At 36.6% G+C, this 14,203-nt stretch overlaps 1 protein-coding gene across 5 annotated transcripts in view; it reads left to right on the top strand.

The window, feature by feature from the left end:
* The first annotated feature begins 1,532 nt into the window (after positions 1–1,532).
* The window catches only part of LOC149804188 (BTB/POZ domain-containing protein 6-like), a 49,109-nt gene continuing 36,438 nt past the window's right edge, over positions 1,533–14,203 (top strand). Inside the window, exon 1 of one of the 5 annotated variants that reach the window (XM_089954177.1) lies at positions 1,533–1,618. The gene's annotated coding sequence lies outside the window, so the exon portion shown is untranslated. Of the gene's footprint in view, positions 1,619–5,822; positions 5,964–14,203 lie in introns of those variants that run through there. The other 4 variants (XM_089954175.1, XM_089954178.1, XM_089954179.1 and 1 more) reach the window with 4 other exon arrangements.

Genomic DNA, 14,203 nt, shown 5'->3' with positions numbered 1-14,203 from the left:
TCTCAGTGATGTAGGAGTCATTAATGACATCCCTCTCAGTGATGCAGGAATCACTGTATATGTTGTTCAATATATCTTGATAACATCTGTTGTTGTAACATTTGTTATAGGCCATATCTAACATGATACCCCTCCTCTTTAGTATGCAGCTGTAAATGTTAAAAATCAAAATTAGATGACCAATGGCAAAATGTCACTTATGTATACTGTTACATATATCTGATTTAATTCATATTTATTTTGATTTAATTGTTTGTCAGTTTTAAATTATTTATTCTATTATATGCTATTATAATGTAAATTTATTCACTGGAGATGATCTTTTTCCAGAAAATTAGTTGACCTGAATCATACTTTCATAAACACCAGGTGTTGATCTAAATTTTGACCTTGTTTCACAATTTGTAGCAGCCTTCATAAACAAGTTCTATTTTATTTTAAAATAATTGGTTTTCGTCAAGGTCATTTTTGGTGTATGTGACATAAACATGATCATGTGACCCACCCCCTTTCGATTTCACAATTCCAACTTTTCCATTCTGCCTCATTTGTTAGTTTTAACAAAGATGCTTAGAGAGAGATTTCTCAGTTTGGGGCTTTTTACACTGATTTTGTTGTAGCCAGATTTTGAGTTATAATTTTCTTCAGATCACTTGGATTTCAAAAGGATTAATTCTTTTTCTCTCGAAATATTTTGAGGAGTGCTCACACAGAAACTTTTGGAAAGACATTGCTTACAAATTTAATTTTGATTTCCAACACAGGAGTGCCATTATTTGTATTTCTACAAGGAACTGTAGATAAACACTGTACTGACTACAGCATACATCATCATCCATCTTGGATTTTCCATCAGGATTCGAACTTGAAATTATTAGAATATTTATTACTAGGACTTTTGCAATTTAATTTGTGGATTATTCTTAGATTATTTTTGGATTTGGTTCTTGAAACCGTAAGTTCTTCTCTTTTCATTTTTACAGAATTTTTCCAGGAAAATAAATTTTAAAAAGCTTGTTGTTTTCACTCTTTCTGTGTTACTGTTTATTCAAGCCTAAACATGTAACATATACGTATGCTTTTGATTCATGCCTAGCCATTCTCGATCTATAGGGAATAACTCTTAACACCATTTCGAAAAAAAAAAGCACTGGACCCCTTTGGTCCTACAGTTATGGTTCATAAATGAGTAGCCAGTACATAAGGTAATACATTGCATCAGTCGGGGCTGGTTGTAATATTTGTCCATATAGATAGCACTGAGATTTACAAGGCAGTTTGTTATGGTATAACATGACGTAGTAAGGTCTCTGTGTGCTTACATCATCCATGGTAGATTCACTGTGCTGCACAGCAAAGAACCTTTGCTAGCCATGGTCCGATATGATAATCTTGACGGATCGAACAGGTACTTAAGTGCTTTGTGCTGCAACATCTATTGGATTTCATGAGTTGCCTCCCTTAGTATGCAATGGCAACTAGCCAATAGCGTGTAACAGCGGTGGATTCTACATCAGACGGTAATGGTGGAGTCTTAAAATGGGTATTTTGTAAGTTTAACATCGAAAGTATTACTACGTCCCAGAGGGAAGCCAAAACAGGTGTATCTGAGTGAAAGGTATTTGTACAAACACGGACCGGTAGTAGAAAATTGCTTATTTATCAGTCCGCTCAAGTTGTGTGCTCCCTTTGTCTCGATCATGTAGGAACAGTGTTCAGATTTGAAAAACTTACTTTTGATTGGCTGCGGTGGCTTACCACTGCATTAAACGAAATTCACAGACCCGAAGCACAGAAATATCTGTTCCTTACGCCAAGTTGGTAAATAGGGTCATCATATAGGAACCTTGGCTAGCGAAGATGCACTGCAAAGAGCCTTCGCATGAACAGAGATAGAGGATTTGCGTATATATTGGCCAATACGAATAATTTCACCAGCAGGAATACATATAAAGTAGAAGATGTGTCAGAGGCGCTACCATGTAGCAATAATATGGGACCACGAATTATCATTTTCGGTTATTTTTTTTCCACATAATTGATTAGGCAGGGATCCATCGGTAAGCTTTGCCAAATAGCATCGGTACGCCACTGGGGTATATACAGGTCTACGAATCAGAATTGCTTAAAAGGTTTGGTGAACATAGTCATAAATGGAAAGTCTGATTCGAAGCAAAACATATTGGTTCGAGAGACCGTCATGTCCACAGTCGTCTCGTGTACAAGAACTGTAAATAAACATCAGATTTATCTAACTGTGGAATTCAATAACAAAAGTAGTGTGCATGTTTCGCTGAATGATGTCAGTAGGAAATTAAGAATTTAAACGATACGCAGTTCAAAAGAAGACCACGATCTCTTAAAAGTAATTATTTCCATTGCGGTGATTAATGTAGACAAACAAGTTGTTCTCAACCCTTTTTCCTTTCTTTGGGGTTGGGTAGAGGAAAAACTGCACGTGTTGAGAAAAAGCGCGGGAAACAACTTCTTAATCTATAATTCATGGTGCCGTGAGCGACTCAACTGGACTTCGAGCAGTGCCGGATTAAACTAGGGCGTGGCCTGTAGCATATGTTATAAAGGGGACCTAAATTTAAAAAAAAACAAACAACATAAATATTGAAACATATATTTTTAACTTGCATGGTAAAGTAATTATATTTTGCATTTGCCAGATAATACGACAAAAATATCTGACATTTCAGTAATAGTATTATTTACATGTAGATAATTGATAGCTTGAAAGCATTTAGCGAGTTGCCCTTGAAAGTGCAGGGCCCATAGCATATCCTACTTTTGCTGCTAGGATAATCCGCCACTGACTGAAAGAAACTAGCCCAATATAATTTTCAATGAACAGACCGAGGAAATGTTAAACGGGATAAGAAGGTATCTGTGTGGCGAAAACCCAATAAGGAATGGAAACCGGAATGCTTGGGAATGTGCAGTATACATTCTCCCCCATAACAACATCTCCGCGATAATTTGGGTTCTATAATATTTAAGGAGTCGTATTACTGACACGTATTGAATGTATCATCGGTTCTAACAGACGCATACATATATTGGCCCAAAACGTATGTCCCCCCACCAAAAAAAAAAAAAGAAGGATAATTGTTTGGGTTTTTTTTTTTTTTTTTTGCTGAGTGGGGAGTCTTCAAAGAGATAACATGATGGAAGCCCGCACCCGTTATTCAGACTCTTCTTTGGCCATCACAGGCACCAGACATAAACATCCTTGAAAATGTATATCACAGGCATCAGACATAAACATCCCTGAAAATTTATATCACAGGCATCAGACATAAACAGCACTGAAAATGTATATCACAGGCACAAGACATGAACAGCACTGAAAATATATATCACAGGTACTAGACATAAACATCACTGAAAATAAATATCACAGGCATCAGACATAAACATCACTGAAAATGTATATCACAGGCAACAGACATAAACATCATTACAAATGCACATTACAGTCACCATACATAAACATCATTGCATATGTATATCAGCCACCACACATAAACTGCATTGCAAATGTATATCACAGTCACCAGACATAAACATAAGTACAAATGTGTATCACAACCACCGGACAAACATAATCGTAAATGTGTATCACAGTCACCATACATAAACATCATTGCAAATGTACAGAAAACATTTAAACTTTCAAAAAGTCAACCGAAACTAAAACTTTTGGTGATCTCCTAAGTGTCGTACTATATATTTGGCAGTTAGAGGCTCAGGGTCATACAAGTCACCTAGATATGAATTCAAGTCACCTAGATACGAATACAAGTCACCTAGATATGAATACAAGTCACCTAGATAGAAGCAAACTACAGTCTGTAAAAAAGCAAAGTGACTAATTACTAAATGGTAGAACCAATATCATTTTCTTCTTAATTTTTTTGATACAGTGATTTTAAATTACAATAAAATAAATAGTACGTCAACAACATGATGTGAAGTGGCTTCTTTGTGATGACCCCCTACTGTAGATCTGTTATTGCCCAATAGTTTGTTATCGCTTCTCGCAGTAAATTATACGTGTTAATGCAAAATGAAAACAGCACATATTGTTTATCTACCAATATTATAATTTTAGCGTGCATTTTGAGGTGAGTATAGAAAACACCAAGTGTCCAAATTATATTTGATCTGTTAATCTACAGAATGCGTGCACATCACATAAAATTGTAAAATGAGCAACATTTTAACCTTTGTTTCAAGACAAATTTCACAGGTTTTATTGATACACCTGCATATAATTGACAAGTATGATTTTTGCAATTGTCGGCAAAGTTTCATGCTCAAAACGACGGACAGTACTTCCATGTCACAACTTTGTTGTTGTTGTTGTGGGGTTTAACACCATTTTTCAGTACACGATAGGCTATGCATGGCGGCCTTGTATTAATGGTGGAGGAAGAACCCGGGAAAACCCCAGGAAGATCCACCGACCCACGAGAAGCTACTGGCAAGCTTTCTCACATACCCACAGTGGCCGAATCCTAGACTCGAACCCACGCAGACAGAGGTGAGATGGCAGTGATCCGTAACGGAGAGCGCTTTAGACCACATGGCCACTCGGGGCCCCTTTACAACTTTGTAGTTGCCAGATGTGTTGTTTTAATAACAACAACTGTCAATGTATTTATTCATAAACGTTTTGGCTGATTTTAATAAATGTTAGCGCCATCTATAAAGGTTTTAACACCGAATCACATTCGTTCCATTTTCGGCAAGTGTTGAGCAGTATTTGTTCTTGTGCTTTTGTTTTTGTAAGTTTTGGTTTTTGTTTGTTTTATTGTTGTTGTTTGTTTTTTTTTTGGTTTTTCTTTTTTTTTTTTTTTGTTTTTTCTTTTCATTTTTAACTTGGTACTTTTTTCAGGACTATAATGCTTATAACAGAAAAGGAACTTCAATAGGTTGCTTCTCCTGAATTTAATTATATTTAGGAACAAATCAAAATGAGTCAACTGTAAGTTACAATCGAGGACGATTTACGGTACATAAGAGAAAATGGTTTTTTTTTTCACATTTTTTATTTACATTTTGAAATGCCATAGTATCAGCAAGTTTCTTTTTTAAAAAGGTATTTACAAATATGTTAGAGTTGTATTACCACACTGCTAACGAGAAAACAATTGATTGCCAAATTTTGGAAACAGTGAATCTGTGCTATTTTTAGATGTGAACTTTTGGGTTCCTTCCGGAGTAATATTCAAGAGGTAAATGAGGAAAAAATATAAATATTTAATAATTTAGCCGTAAACTTAAAAACATATCCATTACTCATGGAAACTAAGTATTTCAATTATTATGAGCATAGCTATCCTAACAGAATAAAGCGTTTGTTTCTGTACTGAATCAGTTCCAGAGCTTACCTTCAAACATAGTTCTAGTCTGTTTGCTCAAATGTCGTATTTGTGTGCCGAATCTATGAAAACGAACCTTTGTTCCAGGCATACAGCGGTTTCTACAACCAACAGCACAACTGACAGGCATTGTGGCTGCGTACATTATATATTTTAAACAATATTTAAAGTATTTTTTGAAGGAAGAGTGTATATACAGGTTCAGCTTTCCATCCTAACGATAGTTATGACAGTGCACACTTTTGAACTTGTTTATCGCCGTCTCTTGCCAACCAATCTGCGGGCGCACACCGGAAATTCGATATCTTTTTTGTTTGGTTGTTTTTGTAAAAAGCCGCCCCGTCCCTTGATACATATTATTAACATCCATTGTTACGTGTATATTACCGAAGTGATTTAAACACATTATATAATCAGAGCGGGACAACCTGAATATAGCTATCTAGGTTCCCAATCAAGTTTATCCATTGCTTTTTCCAACTATTGGCCATTCCTATACTAAATTTTGAAGTCACGTGTACCTATCCTGCTGTCCTGTGTCCAACACGACTAGGACTGGTGAGTTGTGCGGTAATATTCCTATGCCCTTGAATGTACATAATCTTTTTTGGACATATCGAGATAAGAAATGGGTCAGATCTATGAATTCTTTCTTCTTTTGATCTTGATAAGTTTCTAATTAGTGTCATTAGTGATCATACACATTCGTTTCGAAACCACCACACCCCTCTCGAATCGTGCAAACAGAAGGGAGCATCTATTATGTGATTTTTACAAATTTTGTCAAAGAGTAGCATAACATCGGTAAAAGAGCATCAAGAGAGAATCCGAGTGACATTTCGTCATAAAAGGTTGTTATTCTGATTGCCATTCATGAAATCGATTCAGATTAGCGATTTATCTCTTCATTTTACGTGTTTAATTGATACAAAATATATGAAAGTCTGCGCTAAGAAAGAACAAGAGAATGGAGAATAATGTTTCGGATGTAAATACTCCCAGAACTTTGCAATAAAAGCTGGTAATTGCAACCAGTATTTACCTTCTATGGGTGCTTACATAAGGGGAAAAGGTTAATGTATGATACACACAATAGTGTGTAGGAAACAGAGTTACGTATAAATGTAAACAACAACAACACCAGCATATCAATGATAATATCCGCTGGAGCATGAGAAGTGCAAGTACGCCATTACAGGATTCACGGTACTAATTCAGTTCTCATAGTAAACCTACTTAAACACCATGATATTCAAAATTCAATAACTTTAAATTTCTGAGTGCTCATGATCAAGCCTATATTCATCAGTATAGATGCATCCTGGATGAAAATGATATGAGCCGCGGCATTTTCTGGCCTACGTGTTTGAAACATGTGCTTCTAAATCTGCACCAAAGAGTCAGGTGCTAATTTCAGTAATGAGTGTTCCAAACTCAAGACTGTTAAAGGAGTGAAATTGCATCAATAAAACGATGTCATGGGGGTGGACAGTGACAACTAGGGTAAGCTCTAGAAAGATTCTTTTTCCTAAACAATAACTTACATTATCAACCAATCCCGGCCAGTCAAACCCATATATACTTCACCCATTTCCAGACTGGTTCCCATTCCTTCATACAATTAGTACCTTGTTTCCTTCTGGACTCACGGTACTAATTCAGTTCCCATATTAAACCCATGCAAACAGCATGATATTATAAATTCAGTAACTTTAAATATATGAGGGCTCGTGATCAAACCTATATTTATCAGTATAGATGAAACCTGGATGTCAGGTTCTGTGTAGAGAAAATGATATGAGCCGCGGCATTTTCTGGATCTACATGTGTTTGAAACATGTGCTTTCCATTCCACATCAAAAAAAGAGTCAGGTACTAATTTAAAAAATGAGTGTTCCAAGCTCTAGATCGCTAAAGGTCTGAAATTCCATCAGGAAAACAATGTCTCTATTCTTTTCAGGTACAACTAGGATAAGCTCTCAAAAGACAATTTTTCCTTCAAAATAACTTTCATTATCAACCAATCCTCGCCACCCAAATCCATATATACTCTATTTTATGTTCACCCATTTTCAGGCTGGTTCCCATTCTTTCCATACAATTAGTACCGTGTGTCCTTTTAACAACATGTATCTTTTGCCATTGGTGATTTAAAATGTGAACGTACCAAATTTCATTACTGTGTATACAACAGTCTGTGCCAACTTGACGTTGAAAGTAGGTCACCGTGACCTACCAGTGTCAAATGTTTAAACATAACCCGTAAAGAGAATGTACTTAATCGATACTAGATATAATAAGTCAATTATAACTTCGCACATGCGATACAAAGCAGTCATATGTATTTATACACCTAACAATTTCTCGTGTACTTTGCCAAAGGAACAATATCATTTTTCAAAATCTTGTTTAGACCTTGTCATTATTTTGGATCGCTTTTATCTGTACTAATATGTAAATGTTTAATGTTGAGCACGCGACACTTTTTATTACGTAGTCTCCTACTCCCTTCTGTCCAGTATACCTAATATCTGACAAAAAAATGAAAACAGGTCTAACTAAGAAGGATGTCCAAGGAGCAGAAAAGATCAATTATTTGACACAAATTATTATTTTCTTTTTATATTTCGATTTTTTTGGTAAAGCTGCTGATTTGAACGATTTCTCTGATACTCCACTCCCAAATGAACTATGTATGAACGATTTCTCTGATACTCCACTCCCAATGAAATACGTATTAACGATTTCTCTGATACTCCACTCCCAATGAATTATGTATGCACGATTTCTCTCAGTCTCCAATCGCTATGACCTACGTATGCACAGGAAGTGGACAGGAGACACAATATAATCGATAAAAGAACAATAAATTAAGTTGCGTAACTGTTGTTTAAATCTGGGAAGCACAGTCTAATACTGGTGGGCACGCTGTTCAGGGCACACAAACTTGGTTCCTTGCTCAGTAGCAATCAGATTTGGCCATTAATTGCTGACATGTTTTGTAATAATCTTGTTTTCTCTACCCAAAAGCCTTTCCATCCCTTATTTATCACGTGCTACATGCATTCAGATATTTCACTGATTTTCTTTCGGTTTAGTTTTACACCGACGATGTAAGTTACGTTATTGATAATCCGACGCTCCTTTTTGGGAAATACTGCTACACGAAAATGTCTTTCAGGGTAAAATTTGCGAGTGAAGTGTTCCAGAAGAGGATGTCATAACAATTATAGACAATAACAATTCTCAACAACTACTCTGGAACACTTCACTCGCAGATTTTATCCTGAAAGATATTTTCGTGTTGCAGTATTTCCCAAAAAGGAGTTGTCGAATAATCAGTAACGTAGTTTCCTCGTGGTATGTGCAATTACACTTGATTTAATACCATTTCTGAACAAAATAGTTGCATCAACCATGTTTCCATGATTTCTTCGATTGTGATAAGCTGATAATGTTCTGACTTAAGTGCTTCCTGTAGTCAGGGTTATTGGGTGCAAACATACTCTCAGTTTCTCAGATTTTGCTTATTCCACATTCGCAACGAATTGACATAGTCGGTCGGTTCATTGCCTTTCTCGTTACTCCATTATATTTCCGTATCTATTAATTATTCAGCTAATGTTTAATTGACACGTAACTCTGTAGAATTCATGACTGGTTTAACTGACTTAATAATTCGATACAGTATGGTTTATCCATTCATCAGAGATCTTTGAACACTGTTAGAAACTCTTTTACAAGATCATTTGCTTCCATTGTCATGTTTTTTATCAAAACTACTTTTATTTTCTTCAACTTTTATGATCGCGTGAATTCACTTTTTGGATTGACCTATTTTAGATACGTCGAAGGGGTAATTCTTCCCGCGGGCATGGCCGTGTGCACATTCGAGCCAGTTTTATTTCACCCCACCCCACCCCAGCCATGTAGCTGGTTAGTTTAGTCTTTCACCTTTCAGTTTGATGTTGGCAACATTCATTTTCTAGAATTCGTAATGTGGCAAAATGTCGACCCCGACAATCTCTGTCAAGTTTGAAGTGCAATATTCACCTGTGAAAATTACAGGTTACATACCATTGATCCGAGCTTACTTCGAGCCTGTTGTTTATGGTCCCAACATGTGATTCTTTTTCTTTAACATGTACAATATTAATGTTTTCCTTTGGCATCATTTGTTGACTCGTGCATTAACACGTTGGTTTCCTTGCGCCGTTTTTGGCTTGTTACTCTGATTTCCCTCTAGAGATCGACAGGGCTTTATCCAATGTCATTGTGTGGTTTCCTCTACAGAAGCAGCAAGAGGGGGTGAGCAGATAAAATGGCGGACAGAGGGGGTGGGTGAAAAAATGACGCAAAAGAACTACATTGAACCGTTGGAATGACCAACGAATACTGACACATCATAATGTTTATTATGTGCCATAACATGTGAATATATTAATTTGATTTTTTTGTCGCAACATAGTAAGGGGGAGGGTAATCGATCAAATGGCGAGAGGACCAGGTGGAAATGACGCCAAAAAATATACAAGGTTGCTAGTATTGACAAAAGATCTTGAATATGTAGTTGTTTATTGATCAATATGCTGAAATTTTCTTTGGTTGAGCCTTTTTGATTTAGAAGAATTTGTAATACCTTTAGCTACTTTTTATATAGAAACTGTATTAATATCAAAATATTTTCCAGCAGAGTAAATCGAATTAAACTCTTTTGTTTCACCGGTATCTATATTGATTGATTTCACTGGTCTTGGTGGGGTCTTTTTGTGGGTTTTTTTGTGTTTTTTGTGTTTTACAGCTTTTTCACGTCTACTGTTTTTACATGGGGTAATTGCTTGAAGATTTTCAAGGTTATCTTTTCTATTTGAGTTAATATGATCAATCACGAGACTTTCATTGAGTACGCCATTGAAACACTCAGAAATAAATCTGTGGACAAGATAATTTTTTATATTTTACTTCCAGAAATTTCAATACCAATCAGAATGTAACCAACGTTATTGATGGTTCCTACAGTTTTTTCAGAAGACAATGTCATATAACTCCGGTTCTACTTGATTCGTAATTAGTAAATATCGGATGCCTTTTAAATTCATCATCGTTGATTCGTTATATTTTTTGTTATCTTCAATAGAATTTTTCTTAATATATCTCTCCACTTAATCCTCGGCGATTTTTATTTTTACGTCATTAGATGCATTTGTTTTCTCAAAGTATCTTTTTAGCGCAAACAAGCTACACATAATTGTGTCCTTACTTTAACTCCGACGCCTCAGTTCAGACAAGGTTTCCTTAGGCTATTTCCTTTTCTGACATTTTATAAATGGATACCGCAATAGTCACTGCGGATTTTTTTCCCCACAAGGTACAGAAGATCCCATTTCCAACCATTTACAGCTATTATATGTTTGATTAATCATTATATTATTTTGTGAAAGTCTAATTTGAGAAATATTATTATATTAAAGAAAAGCAATTATCTAGATGGACCGGTGGGACGAAGCTATATTACTAAAGCAACAATATCAGGATCTCGTCGGAAATAAAATCATATTACCAAAACCAAGAGATGATTTAAATCTCATACAAAAATACACCAGATCACTAGAAGCAACACAATATGAGTTTATAAGGCTGTCTCCGATAGAGCAGTCAATATGAAAATTTGATTTTGACTGACTGAACGATGATAGAAAATAAATACCACTTGAACCAGAATTACATGAAATAATAAATGCAGCAAATAACGAGTTTCACAACGATAGTGCTGTTCATGTTTGGTCGAAGTTTAAAGTAGATGGTGATGGAATTTTTATTGATTCAACATTGAATCAAAATTTTTCTCAGAAAATAACACAGAATCTACAGGAAAACAAGAAGTATTTTTTCTTGATAAAATGTATTGCTGAGTAACAAACACCAAATGGATCACAGTGGATCATACGTGATAATCTGGATCCGGTAAAACAATCAAGATCAGCATCAATAGTCATCCTGGTCAAAAATACCAAACCAGGAACATTTATCGGGATAGACAACACCTGCTTTCCAGAGAGATGAGACAAGGTGGTGTCAGCGCATGCAGGTATCATAGTTTCCTTAGATGGCGAGGTGATGCATGGACCACTGAGAAAATGTGTGAGAAATATATCCCGAGAATAATTATTTGGGATGAGATTTGTAGAGCAATCCAAAGATGTTTTAGAAATGTTTATTGATTGGTTATTAACAAAATCTACTGCAATTATATCATGTGTGGCGATCATGTAGAGCCTCAGCGTTACAGGTGAATGACCACACGAATGGTTGATCAACCATGTTAGCCACTATAAAGAAGTTTGTACGACAATCGATCACATGATTAACTACTCAATTGAAATCGTTAATCAAATTACAACCTGACAAAGTTGAGTGTAAAATACTGCGTACCTTAATTTCAGAGACTCCAATGTCAGATTTCTGGAACCTGTGGCGCCTTAATGATCTAATAGTTGTATTCAGGAAAAACATTGGTAATTTACTTCAGCGTAAATTATTTGAGCTTCACAAGGGAAAATTTCCTGATCCACTAGTTCCAGTATGTTCTCGACAAACAGATACACGTAGACAAAATATACTTGTTGGCATTCCTGCAACTGAGACAACAGCAAAATATCATTGTTCCTAATGATAGCGTCGAAGTTCCAGTAGAGGCTGTTCAACATGCGTTGTCGTCAAACCCATCGTGCCGGACTCTGTAAATGCAATAACAATTCATTTGTCTCAGGGATTAACTCTATTAGATACCAATATCTGGTTTGTAAATGGTCGCATCGAATGGTCAAATTTAGTTTATCTGGCTGTGTCTAGAGTAATAAAAATATCTCATTTACGCAGGGTTGTCTTCGTTCTAGAGTTGCCAACGGCAGCAGCAGTGGCTCTGCCACCTCCGCCGTCACAAACAACAGCGTCACCAGGAATTATCAACGTAGTGAAGAAAAAATTACCTGGTTATGCGAGAGATGACAAAAAATATTGCGCCTGTTGGATCTTGATGTGGATTTTTTTCATGACGCTGAAACAACAACAAAATAATTACTACGCCTGCTGTAATACAATAATGTTGTGACAATATTATTCTAATGACATACGACAATTTACCGTTTATCTAAACCCTAACCCTAACCCTACCGTGGGCAGAATCGATAGTAGTCTCGGCCACACACACGAAAATGTCTCTCTGACATGTCTTGAATGTAACAGATGCAGAGGAGCTTCATTCGTCAGAGTGTATGACTCTGTTAGCGTTTTTTGTTGGCGCGTGTCCAATCTGGTGGTAACTGGGTGTTTTCATGAATTACCTGTAATTGTTCACGGACATATTCACGTTGAGGAGCTGTTTATTCTAGTTTTTAGATTGATGGCTGCACAGCAGATCCTACCACGCTGAAAATTTTAGGTGTTGTTACACTCCACACGGGATTGGTTGCTCTTGCAGAACCACCCTCAAGTTCAACAGGTTCATATAAATACCTCACTGTTATATTACTGCCTAAGACTCGTTATTTTAGCTGATCTGGTAATTTTCGTCGTGGTACGTGTTTTTATTTCGCAATTACCTCAATTGATTTCATGTTAGTTCAACTCGTGACCTCATTGTTTAACGCGACCACCACATGAGGTAGTCTCGCAAACCACTCACGAGATCTGTCCTGAACGCTCATTGTTCCGCTAAAGTAATTCTTGGGCATATTGATGTCCGAAGAGTCGCTGTGCTGTGCGAGTGTGTGATTAGATCGTTGAACGATTGCCTGATCGCGATGTATCGCTGTGTGTCCACGTCTGATTTTAACGTTATGTGGTTGCATCAGCGTCGTTACTGAACCAAGACATTCTTTGCCAGGATCAACCTGTAGCAATTGTGGCCATCGCAGTCCACCATGTGGCCCGGGTCCGCGTTAATGAATTCGTTCAAATGCTGCTGAGAGTTTAGTTGCTGTTTTAGACGATAACGGTTCAGTCTCTTTATATCTACTTGCAACATCTACGACAGTCAACGCGATTTGTATGTGCACCGTTTATATACGTCATGTGGAAAATAAATAGCTGATGAACTTCGTTGGGTGTGCTGACATCAAATCGTCAATGTTGAATCGTTGTAGGACGTGGAAGATAAATTTACCATATGACCTGTAGTGAACACCAATCTACGGCTACAGCTCATGTGACACCTGCTGCATCGGCGAGTTTTATACTTGCTGCTGTACCTCTCCAGTATCATCTTGGACAATAATAAATCGACTAATCATGTAATTATTGGCGTTTAATTGTCCGCTCCCAACACTATTCTACCTTTCATCGCTGATCTTATCAACCAGTTCGCGAGTGATTCTTATATGTTTTTATTTCATCATCGAATTCAGCTCGTAAATTAACTTAACATCGGCGATATGTCGTTTTTGTAAATCTGGATTTTTATAAGCGACATTATGAACATGGCACGCTTGATCAATGGCATTTACCGAAAATTCGCCTGGTTTTGATTGATTTTTTTTCGTCAAGTCTAATATCAAGGCAAATTCCAGGACCACAATGAAATTATCCTGGAAGATGCTTCTCACCAGGTTACTTAGCCCATGGCGTCCCATGTGTTTTCCCGAGTGCCTTAGCAATATCGCCGCCAGTTGCTGAAACAGGAATACTCACAAACTTATATTTTTGTGTGCCACATTTTACACATTTACCTGTAAATGCCGGCTTATTATTTTTCTGCTCTAAAAATTTTGTACCAGTGACTGTCTTGCATCAAACAATAAAAAATCATGATT

The sequence above is a fragment of the Sinohyriopsis cumingii genome, chromosome 3, assembly GCF_028554795.1.
Source record: "Sinohyriopsis cumingii isolate HCF-2022 chromosome 3, ASM2855479v2, whole genome shotgun sequence".
Classification (NCBI taxonomy): Eukaryota; Metazoa; Mollusca; class Bivalvia; order Unionida; family Unionidae; genus Sinohyriopsis; species Sinohyriopsis cumingii.
This window is presented reverse-complemented; position numbering and strand designations above follow the sequence as displayed.